General features: G+C 37.0%; 1 long non-coding RNA gene across 1 annotated transcript; it reads right to left on the bottom strand.

Moving 5' to 3' along the window:
- Positions 1-1,411: 1,411 nt before the first annotated feature.
- Positions 1,412-4,564, bottom strand: LOC308683302. Its single transcript, XR_014029244.1, has 4 exons — positions 3,584-4,564; positions 3,256-3,464; positions 2,872-3,030; positions 1,412-2,684 (listed from the first exon to the last, which is right to left on the bottom strand). It is a non-coding gene; the product is annotated as an uncharacterized lncRNA (long non-coding RNA).
- Between the last annotated feature and the right edge of the window lie 1,316 nt (positions 4,565-5,880).

The following is a 5,880-nucleotide window of genomic DNA, read 5'->3' as shown; positions in this document are numbered from 1 at the left end:
AGTGGAGCTAACCAGCTAATGCAGCTCAGCTGAAGCAGATCAGCTGACGGGACAGTGTTGTTAGCAAATAGCATTAGCAGCGTCTTGACTACCTGGCCTGCAAGAACTGACGCTGACGCTCAATTGGTGTATTTAGAGGAGCGTCACAATTTGGGATAAAAAACTAATGCCGATAACGAGGATGATAAGCAGGAGTTAGCTTCTATCATACACCAATTAATATTCGGAGAATTACACTATGTATATTTTCTGAATATTAGCTGCCCAATAATAGAAAAGGAAATTTGGAAGAGTGAGACCCTCATATTGAGGGTCACTATTGGCCGACGATGGTCATGTGTGATACGTGGTGACGTGCAACACAGATGCGCTATGCTTAAACACTACGCAAAAAGACCCGAGGCGGCCCAGAGAGAAGGAAATGAAAAGTGGAATAAAGTCGTTATTTTTGTTTGTTTTTGCGCACAAACAGTATTCTCGTCGCTTTATAAACTTAAGATTGAGCCACTGGAGTCACTTGGACTATATTAACGATGTCTTTAATACATTTTCTAGGCCAGCAAGTTTCAGTCCCTTAGAAGCCTATGGAGGAGTTAGACAACTCTCAGATTTAATCAAAAATATCTTAATTTGTGTTCCGAAGATGAACGAAGGTCTTACGGGGTTGGAACAACATGAGGGTGAGTAATTACTGACGGAATTTTCATTTTTGGGTGAACTAACCCTTTAAAGCCTGGCCTCTAGAAAATCAGACATGTGATCATTTTTAATCTCTGTAGTTCATTGCTTATTTAACTATTACTGTGTTTGTTATTTAACCTGCTGCTAAAATGTTCCATGTCCTTTAATCATGGCCAGTCGTCCAGCAGCGTGGCTTGGGTATATGGTATTTTATTTTATGAACAGTCTGGTATGTTATATAGTGCTGTTTTATAACTTATATGCATGTTACCATTTTATTAACCAGTAACCCAGATAGCAAATTGGCTTTGGGCCGGATCTGGCTAAATTTCGGCTGAGATTTTGGCCCACATACCGCATGGAATTACGGTCCAAGGTTGGCCCAAGTGCTGTTTGCCGAAAGTCAACCAGATCAATGCCGGAAGCAGACCAAAACTCACCCAGAGTTTTACAATGTACCCAGATATTATCCAGAACTGGCCCAAAACAACGCCATAATCCCCAGATATTATCCAGAACTGGCCCAAAACAACGCCGTAATCCCCAGATGTCAGCCAGACAAAGGCCAAACTGCCACCAGCTTTACCCCAGAACTCAGCCACAACTTATCCAGAAAACAGCCATAATGGGGCCAATATTATACCAGTCCCCAAAACTGAACCAGAAATTATCCCTGTGTAATACTTATATATTGTGCAAGGAATAATAAAATAATGACACTACACAAATGCAAAGTACAGCATTTTATTGAGAGGGGAAGAAAATCTCAGCCAGATAAGTGGAAAAATAAAAACTACAGGAAAAAGACAAGATAAACCAATACTAGAGTTAGGCAAAACAAAAGCAACACATATTCACAATACAAGAATAATAAAAAGACAGAGCACTAAATTAAAATGTTACAAAAAATAATGCAATTATGCAATTTAATAAAAAGTGTATGTGGCATGCTTAATGAAATACAGAAACAAACCAAAATACGGTGGCCGAGAGATCTCAACACATGCAAAGTGGAAAAAACACCAGCAAACTAAGAAAACATCTTCATCAGTTTGACAACACACATGCTGAAAATACTCAACACAACCAAATACAAAAATGCGCTGCAAATAGCATCTGAATCTGATCTGTGATAAGTCTGTTAGCGCATTAGGTCCAACCCCCTTTGGGCGGGTTTGAAAGGGTGGGAACTATTGCTTGTAGTCTTAACAGAAATCCCCCCCCTTACACTTCCTCCGACAATGACGCAAAATTACGATTTTTGCGTCATTGTAGGAGGAAGTGTAAAGAGGTAAATACGGATTTCTCTCGTCTCAGGGGAAAATGAGAAAATGTTGCACGACCCTTCAATAGTATGACTGGGTTTCTAACATTGCAAAGCTTAATGCAAATGGGTGGAGTGTTCCTTTAAGAAAACAACAGTTTCACAACACATGCTGCAAATACAATACAACCAATAAATAATAATACAAAATAAATAATAAAAAAACACTACTGTAGATATTTGCGTTGTTGGTCTGCCATTTGCAGTACGTTTGTGTATTTGGTTGTGTTTTGCATACTGTCAAACTGATGAAGATGTTTTGTAAATTTGCTTGTGTTTTTTTCTATTTTCATGCATTGTCTTCTGTTGCAGCGTGTTGAACCCTCTCGGCCACTGTCCAAAAAATGCAACAGAAACAAAGCAATAAATTAAATTGATACAGACAAAGCAAAAGTGTCATGCATAAATCATAAAGTACAGAAACAAACTAAAAGCTGGTTATAAAAGACAAATGAAATACATTTTATATTTACAGATGTGCAAAAAAAATTAAAATATAAGTTGCAACAATGCAAAACAGATTCCCTAATAACTTAAAATGTGTGGTTTACATTTTGCAAAGGTGTCCTCCTTTTTTCGCCACCCTCGCGATCACCAGCTAGATGAAACCACCTTTTAATAACTTTTTCGACCTCCAACTCAGATGTCTGTGCACACACAGGATTACTTCTTACAGCCTCTAGAATAGGAGCATACAAATACAGAGTTAAAAAATAATTTTAAATAAAATTAACAATAGACATATAAAGCATTTGTATCAAAAGACACCACCAGTCAAATTATTAAAACTTTCAACATTCATTCATGACATGAGGGAATAGTCATGAAGTTCCAGATAGACTTAGACACAACAAAAATGCACTTACCAATCACAATGTTTTTAGGCTGCAAGCTTTGGAAAGGTGTTTTTCCATATACACTTCTCCAGTTTACCACTTTGAGAACGTCATTTTTGAATGCTTGCCTCATAATCCGCCAGACGTGTCCTTTAAGTCGACTACACCCAACAATCCCAGTTCAAGTACCTGAAATATTTTTAAAACATGCCATCACTATTAAGTCAAAACACTAAAACATGCTAATATCGATATTATATTTACCAAATTAGACAAATATAAATAGTTTTTGTTATTGTTAGATTTTTCATGTTTTAGATTTATCACACACACCATTTAATTACAACAGTAATTACAACCAGACTTGTGAGTGATAACAGCATGCAACTGTGCATTACTGACAGTGTTACCTACCACTTTTTGTCTTGTTACTGGACATGATCGAAGATCACTTTCCAGGGAAGTTAATGACCTTAAGTCTTCAATTGGAAACAGTTTTGGTCTTTGACTTTGGTTCTGTGCCTCCCGAACGTTGTTTGCTTTGAGATCTCGCACCATCCTTACAATGTTCTTCTGCTGCTCCATAAGGATTTCTTGTTTAGATATTATGTCATGGAGAAGTGCTAAAACATTAAACACAGGTATTGAAAGGGTTTAACGTTACCACACCACATCTGCTATGACATGAGCCTTTCGCTAACAGTGAATTATATGATAGGAAAAAAAAAAAAAAAAATCTTACATCTTAATCGGTCATCGCTTGAGAGGCTTGTTCTCTGTGGTGTTTCATGATGCCACAGTGATTGTATTGCTGTTCGGGAGACTGTAAAGTTGTATACTGAATTAATTTATTTTCCCAAAGATTCAAACATCTTGTTGACTCTTTTAATAGCCATTTTTCTCATGTTACCTCGCTCACTGTAAGCCCACATATGTTCATATAATAAGCACTGTAAATGGGGGCTTAATTCTAGACCCTCTAACATAAAAGCAAATAAAATCCAACCACAGAAAACAACCAAAAAAGCCTATCTAGTAACGTTACTGCGCTATAGATTAAAATCTACGTGTTAGTTTAGATATTTTAAAAAGTATCAACTTACCTTGATCATGTATTAAAACTCCAAAAGAAAAAAACAAGATAGCGTGATTGTCGAAGTTAGAACAGAGAATGTCTAATAGGAGACGGGCTCTGGTTAGAACGACAATTTGAATTTCACCGCGAGACTGCGTTGGAAAAATATGAGTTGCTGAATAACTAGGCTTGTTTGAGATGCGCCTTGCCTCGCCTGAAATGTAGGCGAGAGTAGGCGGCTGCAGTGAGGGGAGGAGTGAAAAAAGTGCAGGCAAGCCGGACAGTTCTCTCTTCTCGCAGTGGATCTGACACCTGTGAGATCAAAGATGGATATCGCGGGATTCACGGGATTCACGCTCGTGCACCGTGTTGCTAATAAACTGGATGGAATTTAAGTTCTGTTGCTTTTATATGAAAATAAATATAATGAACAACACACCCAATGTAGCCTACTTATTTAATTCCATTCCAAATACATGTTTATCAGTCTTTTTTTCTTTAATACAGACATTTTATTTTATTTTTTTAATTTTTTTTTTATAAAAAATACATTGCATAACCCATAGAGATCGCAATGTTAGATAGTTTGGGAACAGGGCAGGACTTAGGGTGGTGGGGGCCCCTGGGCTTGAGTCACTTTCGGGCCCTACCTTCTATACATTACTTTAAATAGAACAAAATGATACATACACAAGCTATGTATTAGCTACACAATTCTGGATAAACTGAGTATAAAAATAGAGATCACGATTCTGAACAAACAACTAAACAAAATAACATAATTTATGTTAATTGCTGAAGTCTGTTAAAAATGTTTAATTAATCTGAATTATAAAAAAAAAAAAAAACTTGGGTTTGAATGAATGATTCAATTCCTCAATCAAATGCACTTGTTTCATAGATGAATCCATAGACATCATATATAGCTAGACGCCCTATTGGCCGCTGGGCGCAAAAAATGCGGCCGCCATCTTAAACCGGTCATACTCCTATTTGCGTTGCATAGCAGCAGTAGACGCCAGAGCACTGTGCAACATATTCCTGCTCAAATCGGCGGACCATCGCTCTGGGATTACTTTTCACAAGTTAGATTTAACATTTAACATTACCGTACTATTGATTGTATTTTGTGAATAAAATATTCAATGTGTCCTGTATCATAGCTACATGTATGACGTTTGCAGCAAAAAAACCCGCGTGAAAATCGGTTCGGTATTCAGTGAGATATGATTAATTAAATGTGCTGACACCTGGCAAACAGATTACAGATTACGGTTGACCGGTTTAAGATGGCGGCCCCACGGCTCGTCCGTGCCAATAGGCAGTAGCGGTCGATAGGGCGTCTACCTATATGATGTCTATGGATGAATCAGCATTTTTGAACGAATCTCCTGAATGAACGATTCAATGACAAATGTTTTTTTAAAAGTCATTTGTCGCCATCTGGTGGCGTAACAATATAATCGATCCAATCGTTATTTGAAGTGCTAAGCTACTACTTTCAAAAGGTGACTGGTACCATAGATAGACAGTGTTACATGTTAAAAAACGTAATAATTTATTTATATGACCACTGATTGAAGCTTGAAAAAGTTTTTTCCAATAAATAAATAATGATTAAAAAAGTTCAAAGTAATATTGCAATGCACAAATGTCTTGGTCAGAATGAGGATAAAACACTTATTTACCTGGAAAACATGTGTTTTGATTGTGGCATTTCTTTGAGATTTAGAATCCAGTATTCCTATAGGCTAATTATTGTTTCTTTTATGAATTTAATGAAGAACTCTGTCTCGTATTCTGTCCAACCGATCCATGTAGGCTATTTTGTGTCCATTCGTTTTTCCTTTTTTAACCCGTAATTGAAAAACGAAAAATGAACGGTTGTTGTCTTTTTAAAGCGCAAAGTTGAACACCAACATTTTAATTTGAACTGGCTACACCAGCTGCTGCGCAAAAAAGTA

This window comes from Scardinius erythrophthalmus, assembly GCF_964197995.2.
Source record: "Scardinius erythrophthalmus genome assembly, chromosome: 23".
Lineage (NCBI taxonomy): Eukaryota > Metazoa > Chordata > Actinopteri > Cypriniformes > Leuciscidae > Scardinius > Scardinius erythrophthalmus.
Note: the sequence above shows the minus strand (reverse complement) of the source record. Positions and strands in the feature narration are given on the sequence as shown.